Source organism: Cupressus sempervirens, chromosome 1, assembly GCF_028749045.1.
Source record: "Cupressus sempervirens isolate cs-2001-9-10 chromosome 1, ASM2874904v1, whole genome shotgun sequence".
NCBI lineage: Eukaryota > Viridiplantae > Streptophyta > Pinopsida > Cupressales > Cupressaceae > Cupressus > Cupressus sempervirens.
This window is the reverse complement of record NC_143118.1, coordinates 652,753,869-652,780,074: the sequence shown is the minus strand read 5'-3', so window position 1 is coordinate 652,780,074 and position 26,206 is coordinate 652,753,869.

Below are 26,206 nucleotides of genomic sequence, written 5' to 3'. Positions count from 1 at the left end.
CCTCCTATGTTTGTCCATGGCTAGAAAATGCTAGAGTGCTGGTCACTCCAAATGTAACATCAAATCTGAAAATAATATAAATTTCATACCCCATAGGATGGCAAGAAATTTCTTTGATACCACTGTAATGGGCACCCTAGAAATGCCCAAGAACTGAACCAACTGCTGATAATGATTTTAATATCTTTGCATAGGTTTGAAACCACATAACATAAACAAGAAGGAATTTATGCAAAACTAAGGATTGAACTATTATTAAAATAATATTAATTTTTAAAGTAATAAAATTAAATACATAGAAAACACACTAAATACTCTAGCATTATAACATGATATTACAGTAATGACTTCCCATCTTGCTGCTATAGTAATATGAAAGTGTCATGCTATAGTGTTTCTATAGTAAAAAATTGCCTTCAATTAGTCCAAGACCCTCATAAAATCATCCCTCCATAATGGCATAAGTATTGGACATGGAGTGAGAATGATATGAGTGAAAACCCAATCTTCCTTTAGCTAGAAAGGTACCCACTCTGCCTGTTAATGAAACTAATAGCAATGTATTCCAAAGGCCAAGGCCTAAGGGAAAGACATCTAGAATGTGACAAGAGAGGATAGACATCCTCTAATGCCTAAAATAGATTTGTAACAATCTATTTTTTTCTCATTTCCAACCTTGCCTAAAAATAGCTGCTAGCTCTTCTTTTATTCTTACTTCATATGGTTGACCACTTTTCACAAGCAATGTGGGATAAATAAAAAAAAAGAAAAGAAAAAAAAAGAATAACAAACACACAATTGGACAATTGCTAAAGTGGAGATATTAGATCAGGTTATTGAAAATTTTCCTTTATTTGGAGGGGGTATCCACTTTTTTCTACACCAACTTGGTGCACACACCCTATATTTCCTACTTATATTACTTTATATATGAGTTTCATATTCTTGAGTCCAACCTATAACATACATATGATAAGGGTTTTGTAGACTTCTAGGTTCCTTTAAATATTTTAATTCTTGTAATCTCAAGGAATACATATATGATACCTCTATACCTATAAATGATTGATGAACATGGCTTTTATTTATGTTATGGCAATATACCAAAATTATTGATGAAAATATCTACTGTATGAAAAGTTGTTTTGAAACTCTTAATCTTGATAATCCTAATTTTGAAGTTGTGAATTTCATTCATAATTTAACATTATTACCAAATATGCCTATTGATATACTTTGCATATCATGGAAATGTCTATTTAAAATCTCAATTATACACATGAAATTATTGGAGGTATTCCTAATCATATCATACCTCCTCCCATGAGTTCCTTATGTGTTTCCCAACTATCATCCATACTTATTTACCATAATGTATCATTATCATATTCCAATGCTTCATCCCTTTCCCATAATATTCCACATCTTTTATTATCACACATATCCAATGCCAATATATCAACCAAAAAAACTATTAACAACCTTTCCTAAAGTGAACTACATCCTTACAACAAATTTATTCTATTAAACAATCCAAATACAATATTCCTACTTGTGATATTGTTACCCCATTATACCATGGTATCATTTGTGCCATTATCTATCAATGCACGAAAATACCTCAATTCAAAATAAAAAATAGAAAAGGTAATCCATTAACTCATGCAAATATATCTCAACCTTTTGTAATGACTTATCTCATGATCATAAACTTATGATTAAATTATCTACTAGGAAATTTAGAGATAAAGACTTATAGTGGTTCTATATTTTGCCTCACCCTTTATTGACTCATTTCAAAAATTTCTTATGCTTTAGTTCAATAGTTCAAAACTAATATTGGTCTTCAAACTTTTTAACTTATTTGATTCATTGTAAACAAGGTGCAAAGGAGAAAGTGACTACTTTTATTAGTACATTGGAATATTTGGATGGTCAAATAGCTTATCTTGTGATTCATATGGAATTTCAACTAATTTTCATTCCTAAGATACAAAAAGATATTAGAGATAATATATTTCTTTCTAAATTTGTCTCTTTTACCCAATTGTGTGTTTTTCTTTAATATTACTAGCCTGAAGTGATCCCTTTTGAGTCATCCACTCTTATGGCTCTAGTTGATAAGAGTGACAACTCTCAACAATCATGTCATGTCTTGCCTTGAATCATTTTCTTTTTCTTGCTTATCTCGCAAATAGTCAAATGTTGACTTGGTCAAAGATGGATTAATCTTAATTTAAAATAAATGAAAGTTAACATCTTAGATTATACCAAAATTAAATGAATTATTTCAATTTGGAAATACATGATCTATTATGTTATGATGATGATGTCATAAGATGTGTTCTTAAATGTCATGATTCAATAGCAATGTGATTATGCTAATATATTTATTTCTTAACGATGATGTAATTAAGATTTGATATATTGATAATGATGGATAATGACTCATTGTTGGTTGCAAGTATCTGAGTGGATGTAGGGATCATCATGATGAGAGTGTGGTTGAGGTAGAGAGGGCTAGCCTCTCAGAAGGGGATGCATCGGATGTTGTGCTGCCACACACACACATCACGTAGAATTTCATGTTGATTGTTTATGTTTTTCATTACAATTACTAAGTTAATTTTGAAAGTTTAAGTGAAATATAGAGGTTGCAATTTAAATTGTTAATGAAAGACTGATAGAAAGATTTGTTTTATTATATTAAATCACTAACAATGAGTTTTGATGTTTGATTTTGATATATAAATACAAGTTGTAATTTTGATTCTAAATAGGAACTTAGAAGTAATTTTCTTATATAATGCATGTTCATAAAATAAAATTGTTTTAAATGTTTAATTAAGTTTATCTTTTTAAGTTTTAGAAAAAAATGAAAAAGGGGAGTCATCGTGGGGGAGAAAATTAGGTCAATTATTTTTGGAATGGTGTTAAAAAGAATGGGGTTTGGGGCACAAAAATTAGTGGCAACTGGAGAAAGAAAGGATTGGATCCAATGTGCAGAAAACTCTGGTTCTCTTCTTCTTTTTCTTTTCTCTCTATATATATTCTTGAATGTGAATTTTGATGTTGGAAGACATCTTTGGAAATTGAATCTTACTACTAGGATGTAAATTTCAAATTTAAGCCCTTGCTGTTGGATTCTAAATTACGAACTTGAATCTTGCAAGCTATATTTTTATTTCCACTCTAGCTGCTAAAAGTGAAATTGAAGCATCTCTATAAAATATATATATAGATACATCTTAGTTGAACACAAAGAAGCTACCAAGGTCATGTAAATAGGGAAGGAAATTGAAAAATATTGATAAATTACCTTAAACATTTCTAAGGCAACCATTCTAACCTATTACATTGTTGTATTTTGGAACTCATAGGGGGATTATGTGTTTTTCTCCTCTCTTTTTTTGTATGCTAAAAAACACCACCATACAAAGGGAACCGATACACATTGGCCAAAAATGCAACGCAATGAAAAGTGTGTACTCAAACTCTTTCCACCATCAGTGATGTCTAATAATTCCTTAACATATACTTTGATAGCCATAGAAGAAAAGTAGGATAATTATTTTGCTTGAGTAGACAAAAACCCAAGGAGAACAAAAACTTGTTCCAATGCACAATACATTGATGACCATAACTAGAATGTTGTTAGACTTAGTAAAATTTATACAAAGTATTCGAATAGGACTAGAGAACTTGGTCATTTAACCTCTGATATGTATGTTTGTTCTTTTCATTTGTTGAGAAACTTGAACCCCTGATATACATGTCTGATCTCTTTCTAAATTTTGTGAATTCTGGATAAAGTGAAATAAATCATGTGAGTTAAGCTTCAACTTAGTGGAGTTTATTCCAGACTTAAGCATAGTTCAATTCCATGACATCACATGCTTGATAATTCTTGATATAGTTGCTTCAAATTGGTTTGATTCATAGGCTAAAGGCAGATTTTAACTGAAAACATAGAGTATTGTAATAAGAACTGAGACTATCTAAGATAGTTGTATTCTCTTTTTGCAAAAATATCTTCTAATTTCTATAGAGAGAAAATACATTTAGCAAACTAAATTCAACTTTATTTGTAATATTGAAGATAATTTGCTGACTGTTTCCGAATAATCCCAATTTTTAGAATGTATTGTTGCTAGAGTTTTCAAAGTACTTTAAGGTTAATTAAACTATGGTTTATTTAATTTGATTTTTCTTTGACAACTAAGAGTAAATAAATTTTTGTTAGTTGTCTAAAGTTTCATAGTATTCAATTCAACAGTGATGTATTAACTGTACCATAAGAATAGAGTGATCTTATACATTTTAAACAGTTACAACAGTATCAATTTAATAGTACTTTGATTGGCTAAACCATAGAAAAGAATGAGAAAACGTGTTACATATTTTCATATGAAAAAGTATTCATTCCAACATTATTGTGATTGGTTGTGCCTTAAGGAAGGAATGAACATATGCATTATGTGTTTTTCTCAGATGTAAATCAGATTTAGTTGAACATCTTGTTGTAGAGTAGTGTAGAGACATGTATTTTCCTTCATAGATAGGTGTAATGTAGCAATAATGGGAAAGATAGAATGGATACTTCATGCTTAGTTTCTTCTATCTACCAGTTCTATAGAATGTATACATATTCTTGTTTCTTCTACCGATAAATTTGGCTTGGTAAGTGCTTAGCCAAGCCACTTGATTTTCTAGATAATGCATGTGTGTATGTGACTATGCTTATTTGGTTTTATTACATATGTGTAGATGTGTAGTTTTATTTTTATTCCTAACTACATTCTATGATTAGGCTACTAGGCACATGGTTACATGTAGTGTGTTTCACAGCCACACTAGATCCATCTGATCCATCTTGTTCTAGGAAGCTAGGCTTCTCATGCCAAGGTCAGCATATTCTTCATGTCAAGAAGAATCCCAAGCGAGTAATCACTTTGTGGTTGGTGAGGTAAAAGTGCCACACTCTCATCTCAAATAGTAGATGGATAACATCCTATGACTTTGGAGATAGGTCACGCTAAAGAACACAATAGAAAAGGTTAACTTAGTTTTATTGTATTTGTTTCATCCTTGAGATGAACTGATCTATGTAATTCTATTTGAGATCTATGTAAAAGCTAGAAACTAATGTAATTTATTGCACTATAATTGATTTATGGTGGATCAGTAACTATAGTAATAGGTTTTTGACATAACATGAGATGTATTAAAGTGATTAGTCATCACCTTCGTGATGTAACACTGAACATTTTTTAATATGTTAAAGATGTGATATTGCAGATCAGAATCTTAATGTTTATGCTATGATAATAAACTAATTGTTATATCAAACAGTTAATGGATAAATAGTTTGACTTTTTCATATTATTATGATTGGTTCTTTTATGCTTTCTCCATGATTTTGATGATGTGGCATTTAAATTAGGACAATGGTTCTTAAAAATCAAGAGTTCTTATTGATCTTAATTTGTATGGTAAATTCTATACCTAAGGAACATATTTTCATAGGATAATCTCATCAAGGCTCCTATGAAAAATATGATGCAATGATTAAGATATTTAATGGTTTCAATTGTCCTACCATGGTTTTATTGCCCTTTCAATTGACATTGGTAAGAAATGCCTAGATGCTACTTTTTTAATCCCAATTTTTGATTAATTTCAAATGAGACTTGGATAATCCCGACTTACTTACATGAAATATATCACCTCTTATATCTATAAGTATCATAATTTTCCCCATAAAAAATATATTATCATGATCACTTGTAGTCTTTGTTAGTCTTTAGCAAGTTGTGGGAACTTTGACATTGACTACTTTGCATAACACACCTCAAAATTTGCAACCTCGTCAAGACCATTTATTTGTATCCTATTAAAGACACAAATAAAAAACTATTTGCAAATTGAGAAACCCTAAGGATGTCCCATCTCCTTTTCCCAAACTAAACTCCTTCTCACACCTTCTATTCCCCCTTATGCTTCTTTCCCACCTCCTATATCTTACAAGTGGTTCATATCCTCCATCTCTTAACCTAGTAGGGCTCATCTCATTATTCCTACTAAGGATGAAATTTAACTCATGTCGAATGACCCTGAACCTTCTCAAATATTTTTAAAAAAAAACACAATCAATGTTCTTGTAAACACTAGCATAGATCTCATGTTAGGTATACTAAGACTTCTTCCTAAAACTATTTCATCTCTAAGAAACCAAAAAATTCTTTGATTCCCTTTGATCAACACATGTGTATCCCAAGGGAGGAGTTTAATCTAAAGAAAATCAAATTATTTTAGACATGTTGATTCTTCTTATTATATTAAAGATCCCATTTTGATTATTTTGTATGACAAAGATATTGTGATGATGATGTTCTTTTTGATAAGTTTGATGACATGTATAAAGTTATTAAAAGTGATCATGAATTACTTGTAATATTTCCAAAACATTATCTCTCGCTCTAGTTGATAGACACAGTGACTCTTTATTAGAGCAAGGTCCTTCTATTTTGATTAATATTGTTCCTCTCGCATGTTACTCACCTTCTCCAAATAATATATAGTAAGAAGATTTGTCGAATGTAAAACTTCAATAACTCCTCTTATGTGGCGGATTCTTATGTGTTTTTTTTGTTTGTAATATGCATACCCCATGATGACTTTCTATATGTTGTTGTTTAGATTTATTTAGATGACCCTTGTTTCTCTAGTAGTACAAGGTGATAAAGGGATAGGATTTTTTATTATGTTCTTCTATTTATATATGAATTCTTCTTCATGTCATATGCCTATTATGTTATGCATGTACTACAATTGTAAATATACTTATGTGTAGTATACTTGGGAAAGATGAAAAGAAATATAAACTGTCCATATTTTTAGTCTTCACAATGTTGACCCAAAAACAATTGTGTTCGTTTATCATATGTTCTATTCTTCTACTATGTTCATAGTTATACTACCTTTGGGTGATCGGGCTAATTCATTACAACTGTCCTTGATATACACATGTTACTTGCATATGCATACTAACCCTAGAGTTAGTAGATCCCTCTATGATCTTTTTGTCATGTATTTATTTCCCTTGATTTGTCCTTGTCTTGAGGCGTACCATAGTGCAAACATACTTGTCCATGATATTGATGAAGATGCTCCCCTTGTTAACACAAACACACAACTTAATAGATAAATAGAAACAAATTAAAATAATGAGAAAATTTCTTGAACTACTGTCTCCAATTAAATGAAAATTAAAATATTCATAAATATGACATGCATGGCCCCATGGCCATTTTTATTACAATGTTCTGCAAGATAGAGCCACCATATGCATCCCCATAATTGTCATGGATAACCCTACATGTTTTCATTATATAGGCACTATAAGCAACCATAAGGGTATTTGTTGGGGTGAGAAGTGAGAAGACAAAAGGAAAAAGTGTAGTGCCTCTCCCATTTGACTTTTATAAGTCGTCCTGATGGATGCAACCTTGCTGATATTTTTTTGTGATGGATCATGATTGTGACCCTGAGTGGTCTACACCGTCGAGGTGTTTGGATTTATGTTTCTGTATCAGTTGCTTTGTTTATGCTTTTGACTAATCTATGAAATTATGATGTGATTTTTGGTTCACTGAGGTTTGTGCCAATGGTTACCAAGATCGATGTGGTATCATGAGGTTGTTCCGTGATTACCCTGTGATCTGTGCAGAGATTGCACTATGTTCTTTTACCATGCTACATTGGACTAGGTTCCTGTATCAGTGGTTAGTCATGTTTATGACTGTGTTTGCTTCTGTGTTTTAGATGCCTTTTTTTAATGCAGAGTAATCAATCATTATTAAATTGCTTAAGTAATTAAATGGATTGTTCATGTGAGATTATTTGGTTATGTGCTGCGGACATTTACCTTGTTACATTTCTGATTAGAGAGATATTTGTTACTCATGTTATGTTTATTTTTGAGAGGACCTGAGGGTGAGATGTTACATCTTGATTCTAGTATCATAGATTTTAGACTACTATGTTGTTTAGTTAATCATATTGCATGATGATGCCATTTTGAGATGACAGTGTGTTTTATGATGATATCTGGTTATTTGGTATTTGGACATACCTCTAATTTTGTTATGTGATGGATTTAATGCTATGGTTATTTACTTCACTCCTGCGTTGTTATGCTTTATGCGAATGTGAGTGATGTAAATAGATTATTTTAATATAATTAAATAAATGGTTAAATTAGGTAATTTAATGCATTTATTACTTTGGCTATGTTATTATATGCAATTGCACTTGATCGTGTTGTTTAGTGTGCAGGATCTATATCCCTGGCAGTGGCACATGGAGTTAGTGATTCAGCCTTTCATATTTTACCAATGTTGTCCTTGTATGGTTGACGTATCCTTTATTAAATGTTTAAATTAAACCTTTCGGTGATTATTAAATCTGAACTCATTTGCATTTGTGATTAGACCAGTAAGTGTGTCTGTGCATTGAGAGGTTCACATTGTCGCGAAAGTTGTTAAGGAGATTTCTATGTTTTTGGGTTTTCGAGCTTTTTAATTGATTTATTTTTATTTCTGGCAGCTTTGCCATAGATGAATTCTATTTATAGGAATAGCCTGTTTTCATTTGGGTCGACTCAGGATTTAACTAGATTGGCTGATTAAATGCCCTAATTGATTATTCACCCAAAAAGTGAATAAGTATCCCAAAAGGAATTTAATTCCTTACTTCTCACTTTTGAATTGAAAAGTTGGAGAGTAAAACCCAAAATCCTCTTCATGAGGATTTACTGTTTTGTTCGTTGTGGGAGCTACGGACATGGGATCGTCGCGAGGTTGAGCTCGTTGGATCCATCTCAGGGAAACCTTGGATTGTCACGATTTCAGCCACTTCTACGGGCATTTTATTTTCTAGTTTAGATTCTCGTTTTGCCCTTTTGGCTGAGGTAGGGCTTTCCTATTTTATTGTTTCTGCTCCGTTTCTACTTCTGTTTTTTGGAGCCATTTGTTTGGAGGCTAAGAACTAGTGTTCCCCTTCATTTCTGTATGTTAGTTCTAACTGGTTAGGCAGGTATGAATATTTTCCTATTTTTCGGGATGAGGGTTTGGGATTTTACGCCGTTATGCTGGCCATTTTTACATACGGTGTTCGATTCCATTTATTTTTGGATTTTTGAGGTTTTTGAACCCAAAGGCCAAATGGGTTTTAATTTTGAAGTTTTCCAAATTTTGAGATTTTTACCTCATTTTGTGTCGCCTTGTTTTCTCGGGTTTTCTTGGCACAATGTGGATCGTGGACCTTGATGATCCGTTTGGATATCAATCAGACCACTTTTGCACTTTTATGTTTCATTGGGATGTGTATTGCATCTGTACTCCCGACGTGTTCAGTTGAGTGATTTTATACCTATTATGGTTTCTTTTGGACCTTTGCTTTGTTTCATGGACATTGGGATTCATCTAGAATCCATACTCTCGAATGGAGGCCAGTGGAGTGAGTTCATGACCCTTGGTCTTGTTGCATCATTAGGATTCGTGTAGAATCCATACTCTTAGATTGAGGCCGGTTGAGTGATTTTATGATGGATGGTTTTATTGGCTTTGGGATTCATGTAGAATTCATCCTCTTGAGTTGCTTTCAGTTGGGTGTTTGTTTTGGATTGTGTTCTCATCCTGTCCTTGTGTTATGATCTTCGTGATGGTGGTGCACCACACATGAGTATGTGCACGTATAGTTGTCAGAGGACTTGCGGGTCTCAACCTTCCATGTCTTTTCTGGAAGTTTTGATCATTGGGGTTGGGATGGGAGTATGCATGCCCATGGGCACTTGTCATAGGATGAGCATGAGTAGGGTAGGGTAGCATATGGAGGGGGCTTCTATCTTGCAGCCCGACGATCATGGCATCATGGGTTGGCAGAGGAAGCTTTATATAAGTGATAATTAAATAAAATGTGTGAATGATAATAAAACTTAAGATAATAAAAAAGTTTGGGGTGCTAGAGCCTTTCCATTGAGGGATGTTGAATCTGCACAAGTCCTAGCTTGGGCTTTTTGATGCCAAGTGACTCTCCATGATGTTAGTCCCTACATAGTAGCCTATTGAGTGTCTAACCAGGACTTGTACTCCTTGCATTGTCTTAGGTTCTTGGTTGCAGCCATCATAATGTCTGGCATGAGTGTTAGCCTTGGATGTTGTGCTTTTTGTGTGTTTGTGGTTGGATTATTATCTCCATCAGCATGGCAGGTGTGGACCTAAGGCTGCCATGTGGTTGGGAGGCATAGCTACCTTCACCACTGCTAGGGACCAGTGTACAGAGATGATCTTTTGTCCTAGTACGACTTTTGCTAGATGTTTTCACTTGGTACTTCGAGTTTCGAAGTATGCTTTCTTGTGATTTATGCTTTCATTGGAATGCTTGGATATCATGTTTAGATGATGTTAGTTTATTTGATGCATTCCCTTATCATGATGTTTAGCATATGATTAGATGATGTTATTTGATTTAGTAGTATATCTATTGCTTATTGTTGTTTAGCACGTAATAGGAGATGTTATCTAAAGTAGGATTATCTTATGCTTTACTACTAGCATGTTAGATTTCCTTATGCTTATATTGTTGCATCTTTTAATAGTGACATCCCTATTACGACAGTACTAATGATCTAGTCAGTGGCTTGGGATGTTATGCACGGGGGATGGCTAGGATCCACGATGGTCTTATGATGCTATTGACGGTTGGGAGGAACCGCGCACTTATTTGGTTGTTTAGTTCTGAAATGTATTTTGTTCATTGCGATGTTTATTTTAGTATGTGCTTTGCTTTTATGTTTTAGATGGTTAGATGTTCCTCTTTCCTTGCTATTAGTGCTCTTGAGGGTTCATTCCTCGATTTATGTGGATTCGGTACTGCTTGGTGTGGAGGTTTCCTTGTTTGTTTAGCTTTTTTTTGCATTTTGTGTCGCGCTGATTTGTTTCCTCACGCGAGATTGTATTTTCCTCGCACGAGACTATTTCTTCCTCATGCAAAAGAATACACATCCCACGTGAGAATGTAAATCTTTGCGCGGCGCAGGGAATCCTCGCGCGAGAATGTGAATCCTCGCACGAAGCTTAGTAGTCCTCGCGTGAAGTGAGCACCGTGCAAAACTTGAGACCAGTTTTCTCTGTTGCGCAAGAAATAAGGGCTATCTAGGCTTGTCAGATGAAAGTTCAGAAGTTGGTTTTGGACACCCTTTTGATTTTTACACCTTCCTGGTTCAAAACAAATTTCCTAGGGGTTTAAAATATATCGTTTAAGTATAAGTATATTTTCCTAGGGGTATATATTCCTTATACTTAAGATATATTTTAATATATGTGACAAATCTTTTGAGATAGGTTTCAGACCTCTCGGAGACAAGTTATGGATTCTAGAAAATTTCAGGGCTTTAGAAATCCAAACTTAGCTAGGGCTTCAAGATTTTAGGCTTAGCCAGACTTTAGAATTCTGCATTTTACCCTAGCTTGGTGTTTTGTTGATGAGTGGTTGTTTCTTGTGCCCTAATGATGTGCGTTGTTGTTGTTGTCTTTGTTTGTGTGTGTTAGTTTGGTTATGGTGTTTGGAGATTCGTTGGTTGTCGGGATTGTGGTGAAGTCTTCTGTTGCGATCGTAATGATCCCTGTATGATGTTTTCATGTGCATTCATACTTGTAAAAAAAAAATTCTTGGCTTGTATTTCATCCTTGTTTTCAAGGATCTCCAGGCGGGGCATTACAAAAAGAGAAAGAGTCAAGTGGGACAAGGCTTGACAAGTTAGCCAAGGGAGCATTTGTGAAGGTTGGAAGCATGGCATGGGATGTGCAGATTCATGCTTGATTGCTCAGTAATGGCTATGGCTTTAAAGACTTCCATGGTTGTATTGCAATGGTGTTTTTTGCTAAATAATATATGGTGATGGATGCTTTTGGAGGCTAGTTTTTTCTCTCAATGAGAGTTTCCCAGGGTATATCTTGTGTCACATTTTTATGGGTATGTTGTGTATTCTTTTACATATGGATTTTAATTACATATTTATTTTAGATCTATTATGGGTTATGTGGAAACAATTATATTCTTTGTTCCGAGTTTCCTTACAAGTGGTATCAAAGCTATGGTTTTATTGTTGTAACCCTAGATTGAATCCATTGGAATGCATGAGAAGATTAAAAAAAGGGCAAGATATATGAGTTTTTTATTGTAGATCTAAGGGTTTTGGATTTGCTATTATGATGGGATGTTGATAGATTTTGGGCATGTGAAATTGTTGGACAAAAGGGTTTTTCTAGATGTTTCATTTAAATAAGGGTTTTAAGGGGAGCTTGCAGAAATGAGCTCCTCGGTAAAAAACAAACATCACCATTGGATTTAGGTCAATGTTTCCATAAATTTTGATATGTAATATGCCCTAAGTTGGCCATGTCCAGAGGAAATGAATTTTTTTTTAGTTTTAGCCCATGATGGCAGTCAAATTTAATCTCAATAAAATTTTTGTCACTAAAAAAAAAAATTCTTGTAGTGAAAATGGTAAAAAGACTATCTTGGTAAAATAGACATAACTTTCTTTTAGGATATCAAATTTTAGACTTCTTAAAAATGTTGGAATTCAAATTCAAAGCACAACAATTTGTTGTGGGTTTGGTTCTATCATTTTAAAATTTTCTTAGGTTTTAAGAGCCCAAGATTTAGATGTTATTTATTTTAAGCAAAAAATAGGGCATAAATTAGGCATATAGAGTCAGATTTTAGACTTTGAGTAGTCAATGAAAATCTCTTGGAGAGCTCTACACATTGGTTCAGATTTGGCATGATTCATTTGGTGATATATTAAACTAAATAGTTTATGATATATATTAGCTATGGTAACATTGTGAGTTTGTCACATTGTATATTTTTAAGATTTAAGATTTGATGTCATTGTATACTCAGTTTATATTTTAACTTGGTCTCGTGATGATATGGTTATCAGTATTTGGTTTGGATATCTATGATGACTTGTTGGGTCTACAAGTTTTGAAATGTTCTAAGTGGTCTATACTTACAGGTTGCATTTATAGCTTCGATATGATTTTTTGATTTTTCTTCATCTGGAAAAGATGAGATGTTGTTACCAGGTATAGTCATGGCAGAGAATTATGGTTGACTATTTTATGTTGATAGGTTGGGCATATTGAGAGTAAGATGCTCAGTTCATGGATGTTATCATGGTACCATTTATTGTGACATGACATTATTGGATATACAAGTACACCCTTGATGTTCATTGGTTTGGATTCCTGATTTGGTTATGGTGGTATATCTTCTTGGTTGAGGATCATGGTTATTTGTTTTTTTCTTTTCTTTTCAGGAGCTCATGATGTGCACTTTTAATTCTTTGATGGTTTGATTCCTTGGTTGATTCTCATGGTTAGAGGGTAATTTTTTCATTATGATGTCATGGATAGCTTGGATACATAGTTTAGTAGGAGGTTGTCACAGTGATGAGGTGACAGTACAGGATTAGTTCCTAGTTTGATTTGTATCTTCTTGGTCTGGAGATCTTTGTTTCACTTAGTACTGACACTTTAGTTGTGTGAGTGTAGAACTAAAGGATCTTCATATAAGAGATGGATTTTATGATTCCATAGGTGACTTGGTACCACGGTTGAGAGGGAGTTTTTTTTTTGGCATTGATATATTTATTGAGTGTTTGCAAATGTTGGAGGTTTGACTTAGATCCCCTTGATGCATAAGCATATTTGACATTTGCATGGTGCACTTGTTAGCTTTATGATGTGTAAAGATGGTTAGATCTTGAGGACTCATGGAGTTCTTGGTTATCTTCATGGTGTGTAGAGATGGTTCTTCATGGTATGTGGAGATGGTTTTCTTCGTGGTATGTGGAGATGGGTTTCTTCATGGTGTGTAGAGATGGTTGCATCTTGAGGACTCACAAGTTTCTTGGCAAAGGTGTGGTTTATGCTTTCATTTGGCATGTTATCCTTGGTGTGAGGATGGTTTTATTATTATGTCATAATATACTCTTGATACACATTTATACTTTTGACATGTTATCTCTTTGGTTGAGATGGTAAGATCATGTTGTCATAATTATGTTCTTGAGCCTATGGTTGGAACTTTGAAAATTATCTTGTTATTGAGTACATTGATCATAAGCTAGATACTTCATGATATTGCTATGTTTAATTTGGAGTTGGTATGGATTGATTGCTTACAGGTACTCATGGATACTTAGAGACAGTGGTGATGCTGATTTCTCTTGGATTAGAGAAGTGTTTGTTAGAATGGTTGATGCTTTTAGCAAGAAGACCAAGGGCCATTCACATGATATAGACTTTAGAGGAGACTTTTCTTAGATGAATCTTGGTTGGAGACTTGGATATCTTGATGAGCATTCTCATTCCCCACTCTTGGTGTACTCGGTGGTTTGCTACTTGAGAGGTATAGTCCATTGTTTCTCTCATGTGCATTATGTTTATGCTTGTCTTGTATGCATATGGATCTTGAGCTATGGTACATGAGGTAGTTCTTGGTGAATTCATTTGAGAGATGTTTTAGCATTGGTTATCTTCATTTGCATATGTTTTTATGCTAGTTGAGTTTGGTAGATACTTTTATATTGGGCATATTCCTTGGTTTAGGAATGGTTTATAAGTTTGATCTTCTTGTGGGAGGCTTACGTCCATGATTAGTTATATGGTATGGTTTGGGTGTTGTTGAGGCTTCTTGTTGGAGATTTAAGGAGGAGATCATACTTGCATAGTTTACATTGAGAGGTGTGTGTAGAAGGACATGATATAGGTTATGGTTTCTATGGTTTCTCTTTGGTCTTGGTTATCTTCCTAGATGTTTGGTTTCACTTACATTGGATTTGAGATTGGTTAGAGATTGTGATCACTAGTTTATGCTCATGTATGTTATGTGAGAGATGACATGATTATTTCTTTATCTCTTTCCTCTATTGGTTGTGGAGAGCTTGGGAGATTGTTGGAGATTTTTTATGTGTTCTTGCAGGTTATTGGTTTATGTATTGTGGATGTCTTTGAGACTATATGGACTCACTTCTTTGATATGTTGTGAGTAGATTGGTTATATATTGACATTATCTTTTACAGTGGGAGCTTCTTGGTATATATGTGCAGGTATTTCTCTTGAGGCTTGTGATTGTAGGTTATAGATTGGATATGTTGATGATGTGAGATTTAATTGGTATACCTTTGGAGGTATGGATAGTTGGATGGATTTGGAACTTGCTATGGGTGTTATTTCAGCGATGGATATTTTGACAACTATCGATACATGTGATTACCTTTGGATCAAATTTTTATGCTTGGCATTTCAGTTGGTATAGGATTTTATGATCTTTTAATGCGACAGGTTGGGTGGCTTTCTCTTTATATGGCTTCTATGTATGTTTGGTGGTAGTGACATAATAGGAGGTGAGATTATTCATGTTTGAGATGTTGGATACTTTGATTTTGTTGTGGGTATTAAGATGGAGCACTTTTTGTAGTTTGATCCATGATGGTGAATGTGCTAGGAGGGATTTTTCCCTTGTTCATTTATGTGGCTATGAATTGACCCTGTGTAATGTATACAACAAGTGGGAGATAGTTGAGATAATGGGTGTTGCACACATTGCATAAATATTGTTATATTATATTATTTTATTTTATTATGTAATGTTGCATCTAGATGGACATGCAACATGAAAAGATTCCCATGGGATATACTTGATGAGTTGTATTGTAACATTGTGATAATATTTCATGTAATTATTTATTTATGGGGAAAAGAATTAAATTTCCAATATTAAATGTGGGGTCAATGGGTTAGGTAGCACATGGTCTTAGCACATGGTTTATGTAATACCACTTGGTGGTTTTGTGGGACTTGCTACTATATAAGCAGCCACAAGGGTAGTTGTTAGGGTGAGAAGTGAGAAGAAAAAAGTCAAAAGGGAAAGAGTCGAGTGGGACAAGGCTTGATAGGTTAGCCAAGGGAACATTTGTGAAGGTTGGAAGCATGGAATGGGATGTGTGGATTCATACTTGTTCACATAGATTGCTCAGAAGTGGTGCAACATTGAAGGTATTTTAATATAAATAAAATCTAACATGTATTCTAAATACAAACATGAAATAAAACATGAAATCTAATGTGCAATCTAAATTCAAACATTCTAACATGCATTGTAACATGAAATCTAACATGCATTCTACTAAAAATAAAATCTAACATGCTCTCTAAAATAAAATCTAGCATGCATTATAAATTCAAACATTAAATATATCATGCATTCCAAAGACTATTCTAAATCTAACTACTATTATGAATGCAAGAACTAATCTAAATTAAAACTAATTTTTTTTTATATCAATAGCTTAATTCTCTTTTTGATGTGGTTTGTTGATCTTCAAATCTGGAAAACTCCTCTCCAACCTTGTTTTCTTCTTCTACAAAATAACCTTCTTCCTTTCTAAATCGCTCTTCTTCCTCACAAAGTATCTCTTCCTCCTCACAATTTCTATATTCAAACTCTCAAAAATCTCTATTCTTCCACTCTATTTCTCTCTTGCCTTTCTTTTCAATTCACAATGTTCTTTGCAACTAAAAAATGAAAGGAGAGAAGAGTGTTTTATAACCACAAAAATAACTCTTCAACTCTTCATAATGATTCTTCAATTTCCAAATAATGCCTCTTTATTTTCCCCATTTTTCAAATTTCTCAAATAGCCATTTGGATGAAACATGCAAAAAGCACCACCACTAAATGGTGATGTTATACTAAAAAACAATTTTTATTTTTATTTTTAAGAAAAAAAACCCCACCATGTGGTGGGTGTTATTGTTCTTGTCGTAGGCTAGTACTATTGCATTCATTTTGCACTATTAGTGAATTAATTTTCTACAAATCAACCAATTATATTTAGGTATTTTACTTAATTTCATTATTTCTAAGATTTATATAATTATTATCAATTAAATATATTATGAAAATGATTTATATAGATTATAATTGGTTCAATTTATTTGGTCTTATAGGACCCCTTTTTTAGAGCTCCCTCCATATTACATTTTTAGTGGCAAAATTTTCGAAGATTGTGTAAGCTCAATTATTTTTAGATTCTATCTAGTTTACAATTTTTTATTTTTTTAAGGCAAAAGTGGCAAGCCACTATATTATTTTATTATTTTATAAATTTTGATTCAACAAGGTCAACTGGGAAAGAATCAGAAAAGAAAACCCAACATCGTCCTTAATATATACAAAAGTATAGATAATTTAAACAAATAAATACAAGAGGTATTTCAACTACCACCCATCGCAAAATAGAAAGTGTCATGGCATTTTGGCTCTCCAAGCACTATCTTCATGACAATGACCTAGCAAAAAACACAAATCTTAAAAATCTACCCAATCAGATCCAAAACCACCTTCAAATGACCCTAGCTCACCAGGAAGAAGGCCCAAGCCAGTACAAAACTTTGAGGAGGTTTGAATCCAGTCCAAATCCAAGTAAACCTGATCAATTAATTCCCAAAAATTTTGTTCAATTGACAGCATTGAAGCTACATTCATACCCCTGGAAGCTGAACCAATAGAATCCTTCTGTAAATCAAACAAAGCCTGACCTACTAACTTAATATGCTCCACCAATTGATTATCCATTAAATTTAAAAGCATATTTCAAATAATTAAAGCTGCCAATATCTACAGCTTTCTTAATTGCTTCAAAAATATCAAAAAACTCATGTTTATGCAGAAGTTGATAATGCGAGAACAAACCACCAACTAGTGCTACTCCATTCCATAAGTCATACTTTTGCATAGCCAAAATTAGTTTATTATCAACCAGATAATGAGGATGGATTACCTTATGGGCCAATGTTTGAAGCAAATCAGGTGATTGTATTAAATCCATTACATTAGAAAGGAAAATTGAAGTAAACTAAGATGGATATAGAAACATAAGTGTCGAAGAGCAAAAGAACTCTTCACCAATAATATGTTGAATATCTCTTTGAACTGTGGATGAGTAAATTAAAAAAATTTGATCCATCACTTCATCCATAATAATGTTTGATAACACCTTTTCCTCCAAAGATGATGATAAGAAAATATGAAAATTCTTTGGCATGATGGCATGGTGCTGTTTGTGACACATATCACAAGCCTTAGCAATATCCCACCCATAATTCATCTTGTAACCAGATCATAAAATTGTATTCTTGCAAAGAATGTAACTGAAGGTTAAGGTAAATAAAGATAGGAATCCTCATGTAATAAATTATACAGTGCAACATGCTAAAAGCCATCTATATTCGCACAAGAGAACATCCTTGGTAGAGCTAAAAAAAGTACTGGCAACAGTGCATTTTAATGACTTGGATTTAGCCACATGAGAAAATCAAATCCCAGTATCAAAAAATTCAATGTTGTTAGGGAATAATCAAAATTGAAGCACTTAAAATATACTGTGCAAGTCATGTCATCATAAATGTTTCTGAGTAAACCATGCAACATTTATTAACATGTAATCTATTACCAGGGCAACTCGACACTTATTCAGCAACTAAAAAACCTTAAACTTAGCACCAAAACTTGACACGTACAACTTTTCACTCGGCAAAAAATATACAACACTACATCACTCGGCACTTGATACAATCCTGAGCAACATGACACCTGATACCAATCTAGACAACTCAGCACCTAATACAAATATTGTCAAACAAGTACTTCACCAACTAATTGACATATAGCTTTGCATCACTCGACACCTCTAACTAACCAACTTAGCACCTGATACAATTATGAACAACTCAAACTAGCACTACACCATCTAACTAACCAATTTGGCACCTGAAACAAATTTGAACAACTTGGCTCCTGATACAATTCTAGAAAACTCAACACTTGATCCTACTTTGGACAACTCAGCACCTAATGCAAATTTGGATTACTCGGCATCCTGATACAATTCTGGATAGCTTGACACTTGATACAACTTCGGACAACTCGGCACTTAATGCAAATTTGGATTACTCGGCACCTAAACAACATACTCGGCACCTGATAAAGCTTGGTCTACTCAGCACTAAGGGGCATCTGAATTTAGTTCACAAAACTTGGCAGCCATGTCATCTACTCGGCACCTGAAATATGAATTTCAGATGCCAAGTGGGTAGATGTAGATGCATTCAAGTCTTCTTGAATAAGATTTTGAAGGGCCTTGTATTTATCAATAAAAGGCAAAGGGTGAAGAGTAGAAGTAGTAATCCTCGCACAACCCAAATTTGATAAAAAGTCTGTAACTTTATTCCCTTCTCGATAAATATGTGAAATGCTAATATCCAAACATTCATCGAGAAGTCTCCAAATCTGATTAAGAACAAATTTTAGTTTCCAAGAAATGATGCACCTATGGATACAAGCATCAATAATAACTGACGAATCCCCTTCTATATGTAGCCTATGGAAACAACCCTAATTAGCTAGAATAAGTCCGGCCAATAGTGCATGAGCCTCTGCAATATTATTAGTGTCAATAGGCAAAGGAGAAACTATGATAGCCACAACCTGGCCAGAGGGATTTCTAATACATGCTCCAAAACCCAATGGGCCAAGATTTCCTTTTGAAGCTCCATCAAAGTTCAGCTTCCAAAAATCATATGCTGGAGGTCTCCAAAAATTCTTTCTAGGTAAGAGAGAATATGGGGAATAGTTAATTTTCTAACCATATGGTATGAACAAATGTTTCCATTTTTGGACAATTTGAGAATCCCATTGGGTCATAATCGGGTTGATTTTAACCACTTTTAGACTAGAATTAGTCACTTCCGAGATTGATTTTTCAATACCATTCAAAACAATGTCTAGAGGGAGTGATTCCTTTCTGAAAATACACTTGTTATATTCCCACCAAATAGCCCAGACAACCAATGCTGGTATGCATTTCCAGAGATTCACAAACACAGATTTTTTATAAAGAACTGGCCAGGCTTAAAAGAGATCCCAGAGATTGTTTGGCAAAGGAGTATAATAATTGAGTTTACTCAAGATAAAGCACCAACATTGACAAGCAAAGGAACATGTAACAAACATGTGATCCATGGATTCTTCATGCTCCTCACAAAGAACACATTTAAAAGGAGGAGCAATATTTAATCTGGTCAATCTATCACTAGTTAAAATCCTTTTTTTAAGAGCTAACCATGAGAAACAACCTGCTTTAGGAAGAACAACCGGATTCCAACAAAATAAAAAAGCTCTTGAAATAGGATTTTGCAGACCATTCTGTTGTAGAATTTTGTACCCCTCTTTCACTGAATAATTTCCATCCTTAACTGAAGCCCAAAAAATCTGATCTTGGGCTTATGAGAAAAAAACTTGTCTAGAAGACAAAATATATTGAAATTGACTGATTTCCTAAGGTGATAGAGGTAACTTCATGGGATCCTTCCAAACTATTTTCTTAGAAAATTCATAGACATGATCCACATAATGAAAAAATTGTGACCCCCAGTGAAGCTCAGCAACTTGGATAACATTCACTAAGATTCCACTCTTAGAGAGTGGAATTTGACCATTCCAAGAATCATTCCAAAAGTTAATACTAAAACCATTATTTACTTCTCAAGAGATGAAGTCAACTATAATTTTTCGTAAAGCTATCATAAAGTCCCAAATAACTGAGCGTTTTGGAGGATTTGAGATAGTGAGGATTATAGAGGGATCATCATTATCAAGATATTTTTGCTGCATAATTTTGCACCACTTGGACTGAGATTTACAATACATGTGCCAAATCAATTTCCCACCAAAAGCTTCATTTCTAAAGGATAGATCATGAATACCTGCCCCTCCAGCACTAGGAATCTGTGACATATCTTGCAAAGAAATGAGTGGGATCTTACGAGATTCATTCAAATTACCCGGCCAAAGAAAACCCTTTTATCAATTTTTGAATTTTTAGTAACACTTTGGAAGGGATCTTGAGAACAACAATGAAATAATTAGGAATTGCAGCTAGAATTGATTTGATCAGCAATATTTTTCCCGCTAATGAGAACCATCTAACTTTCCAAGAAGCAATTCTACTTTGAATACATTGAATAACCGAAGACCAATATGAAGATCTATTTGAACCCATGAAGAAAGGAATACCCAAGTATATTGAGGGAAGAAAATATTCAGAGAAACCCAGGATCCATTTAACTTTATCCAAAACCATCTTCTTAGTATTGAAAAAATAAATCTTGGATTTCTGAGCATTAATAACTTGGCCAAACACAACTGAGAAAAGATCAAGGGTATAAAGAATTTGGTGAGCTTCCTAGACATCTGACAATCCAAACAATAGAGTATCATCCAAAAAAAGAGAATGTGTGATAGATATGTTTGTTCCTGAAATAATAGCTCCTTTCCATTTCTATAACACATGCTGATGTGCGATTGCCCTGCTAAATGCTTCAGCCATAATAATAAAAAGGATTGGGGATAAAGGATCCCCCTGTCTAATCCCTCGTGTAGAGGGAAAAAAACCCACGGGCTTACCATTAATGATCAATAAAAACCAAGCTCTCGAGATGCATGCCTTAATCCATTTACACCAATTTTTGGAAAAACCCATTTTATCAAGTACTTGCTGTAAAAATTTTCAGTAAACTCTATCATAAGCTTTCATCATATCTAGTTTAATAATAAAATTTGAAGAATTACTTGAATTAATAGAGTGGAGAACTTCATGAGCCACAAGAGCCCCTTCCATGGTTTCCCTTCCCTGGACAAATCCACCTTGTTCTAGAGAAATAATATGTGGAATAAGATGTTGAATCCTCACATATATGGCTTTAGTGATAATCTTATAAGATAAATTACACAAAGAGATTGGTCAAAAACCTGCAAAGGTTTGGGGATCCTTAATCTTTGGAATAATGGAAATATTTGTAGTGATAAAATATTTCAGCATATTTTTAGATCGTCAAGATTCTTCAACAGCTGTCAAAAAATCCTACCCAATAATATTCCAGCAACTCTGGTAGAATAATGCAGAAAAGCCATCTAGACCTAGGGCTTTGTCAGGCAGAAAGGAAAATACAACCTTTCAAATTTCTTGAATGGTGAAAGGAGCCATCAAAATATCATTATCTTGATTTGAAATCACTTTTGGAATAGATTCAAGAAGTTCTTCAACGTGTGACACAGAAGGATTAGGCAAAACATCAGGTGCAAGAAGGCTTTTAAAAAATTTAACACCTTAATTTCTAAAATGCTCTTCATTGGTTAGAAGATCACCAGATGAAGAATCTTTGATATGAAAGATTGTGCTATTAATTCTCTTTTGCTTAGCTGAATTGTGGAAAAAATTTGTATTTCTATCCCCATCCTGGAGCCATAATTCTCGAGATTTTGGTCTCTAGTACATCTCTTCTCTAGCACACAGATCCTCCCATTGCAATTGTAGATTATTTTTAGAAGAGAACATTTCTTCATTCATTCCTTGTTGGATGATCTGATTATATACTTCTTCTAACTGTGCCTTGACTTTTTTCTTTTGATGAAACACATTTTTGAACACCTGTTGATTCCAGATTTTAATTTGAGATTTGACATATTTAAGCTTCATGGAAAACTGGTGCATTTTAAGATCTTCCTTTGAAACTTCATTCCACCACTATTGGATGCTAAGGAGAAATGTGGGATGCCTAAGCCACATACTTTGAAATTTGAATGAGGAATGAAAATGTTGTTCCAAAGATTTTTTATTGGAAATGAGGCTTAAAGATATAGGAAAATGATCAAAACCTGGTAAATTTAGAATTTATGAAGAGATATCTGAATAGCTCAACTTCCAGTCATTAGATAAGAGAAATCTATCTAGGCGGGCATCAATATTAGAAAATCCAGATCTCTTATTAGTCCAGGTAAAAGAGCCATTAATTGGATGAACATCCATTAGATTGTTATTATCCATAAAGGCATTAAAATCTAGTATTGTTTTATGGGGAGGGATGATGCCTCCAGTTTTCTCAAATTGAGATAATAATGCATTAAAATCAGCACCAATAAACACTTGCTATTGCTCTTGCATTTGAAGAGAGCATGTGATAGAATTCCATAAACATGCCTTATCCAAAGATGAAGTAGGACCATATACATTAATCAGAATAAAAGATATGTCAAATGCTGATATGTTTAGCATCTACCAATTGTTCTCTTGTTGGATGAGCTGTGAATTAACTGAAAGAGGATTCCAAAGTATTGCTATACCTCCAAAAGCACCCAATCCTTGCATATGATGAGACTTCCATTTTATTCATGTAGCAACTATTTTATCAAAGTTATGTTGGGACATTTTAGTTTCTTGCAATAAAATAATATCTGATTGCAAAGAATCAATGACTTGTTTGATTCTTTGCCTCTTGTCAGAGGCATTTAAACCTCTAACATTCCAGGAGATGATCTTCATTGGACACAAGGAGAACACCTAGTTCTCCTTGTCGATCTTTAAATAACAGTGAAGCTATTGTCCAATGTTGTTTGGATACTGGCAACAATTTCTATTCTGATCTTGGAACCCTTCAGTCTACCTTGTGCCTTGGGTGTTTTAACAATAGGAGGTTTAATAGACGGAGTTTACAATATTGATAGAGGCTGAACTTTCAAATTATTCTGATTGTGTAGATTTGGAAATTGAGATTCTTGCGATAACAAAATAGTAGACTTTTGCACAAGCTGATAGAGGTTAGCCTCTAATCCCAAGGAATCTTCTGCCATTAGATGTACATTGCCCATGCCAGGGTCCTGAGGAAATTGGTTAAAAACTAACTGAGAGTCAAATGCTTGATCAAGGATCAATTTATTCCAAAATTGAAATTCTCGAAGCAGGGTGTCAATTACAGGTGAAATATAATCTCCAAATTGCAAACCTTCTTTTGCAATATCAAAAATAATAGAGGTGGTAATTTCAGATAAATTTGTATCACAAATAAAATTCAATATCACAGGAGAAGGATGGATAGAGAGACTCTAGATAGACCACCCTAGCAATGAAAATGAGAATCTTCTATTATGAAAAGTGATCAAATAGAGTAACTTCAGAGATACACAATATTCATAGTCTATCTAAGGGAGTAACTTGGAGCTTAGATCTCTAAAGGAATCCCTTGGAGATGAAGGGTCAAACTCCAGCAAAAAAAATTTACTAGTGAAATACGCATGCTGGAAGAAAGCCATAATCCAAAGAAATTGTTGAAGAAAAATCAAGAATAAATTTGGCATATGCCTATTTACTACATGCAAATTGTAGGAACTATCTATTGTATCATCTTGGTCCCCTGACTTGGAAAGAGTTGTATTGGCCTCATAAATGTTACAGTCCATGAAGGAAATTTTTTGAGAGCAAATGTTGGGATCTGAACAATGATCAAGACAAACTTGTAAACTATCCTTTTCACCAGAATGACACATAAAACTAAAGTGACCAAGTTTATCTTGAAATTTATGAATCACAGAGGAATCTTGCACCATAACTGATTGCGTCCATTTACCCCATTTGGATATGAGAGCAATAGTTTTAGAAAATGGTTTGTGCATGTTACTCAATAAACAAACCCTGACTTCGAATTGGGGACACTCATATGGAATCAAGTCATGTTTTAGAAAAATACCCAACTTGTTGGCTATAATTTCCACAATCTTAGGATCATGATACTCTAATGGCAGAGAAGGAAAATAAATCCAATGAGGAAAGAATTGGATATTAATATCTTGTGGATTAAAATTTGGGATCCGTAACATGGTATATAAACCCACTCCTTGACAAAACCACCCTTTATGTTTATTAACAACATCTCTTTCATCTTTGGAATTAAAAATAGCAGTAAAGAAATTGGAGTCCAAATCATGATAAAAAAATATCTTTAAGTCCAGACCAGATCTTGAAAGCCCAATTCTTGATATCCATAAAAGATAAAGAAGCCATAGAAAACTTACCTATGAGAGCTAACTGTTGAAGGGTAGAGACCGAGCTTTGCAACATGTGATTAGAAAAAGTAACATTCAACTATTGTTGAGACAGATTCAAAGGACCTTGATCCACATGATTCTGGGATTTCATTTGATTATTGTCCTACAGCTTTAGATCAGATGCAAGGTGTGGAAAACCCTGATCTATCTTACCATGAACTTTTTTCCTCCAGATCTTTTTTGGCATGAAGGGGGCTTTAATAGTATTCAAGTCTAGCTTCTCTTGATTCAGATTGTGCTGCACAGGTAAACCGTGAGGAGCACCTTCACATATATCAAATACTGGTTGTTTTTGGAAGATCCATCATTTTTGACTTCTCTAATCAAATTTATGTCACCTATTTGGATCTGAAATGAATCTCTGGGATGAACCATTCATTAAAGGATTAGAATGAGAGATATTTCCCCCCCCCAAAATTTTTTGGTGGTTGAGGCTGTTGTATATGGTGAGAAGATTCACCCTTTTCAAAATAAGGTGAGATGTCAGGGTTTACTTGTTGGGAACCTTTAGATCCTTGCTGCAACCTTCGATCATGAAAATGAGGATTAAGAAAAAAGGGTTTGGCAGGCTGAACAATTTCTTTCCCTTTGAAAATAGACTTATCAGTGGTATTAGAATTTATATCTCTAAAAGGACATTTCTGAAATAGAAAGGAGTTCAACATGGAGCCGATTGGTTATACCACTGGTGTAGAAGAAAAAATCTGTCTAAACTTGTGGTCATGATCCCCAGCCAGTTGGACAATAGGGGTAGATGAGAAAATGGAAGAAAAATCGTGAAAGATATGATCAAAGGCAGAATGATTACTCTGTTCTTGTTGCATGTTGCCATTAGATTTTCCCTCACACCTATGTTGAAGCTGAACTGGGCCACCCAATTTTTCATCATGTTGGAGGTGCTGTGGTTGAATAGGCAATTCACTATATTTAAGTTGATCCAAACTCGGAGGCTTTTGATGATGAACCAGAATGCCATGGAAATCCCCCTCATTCCTATGGAATTTCTGCTCATGGCCCTTGCCCTTGCCCTCGAAACCCTTGCGCTTGCCCTCAAAGCCCTTCCCTATGCACTCCATCCACATAATCCCAGAAGCATCAATCCATGTAATTACCGATGGGTTACAAAAG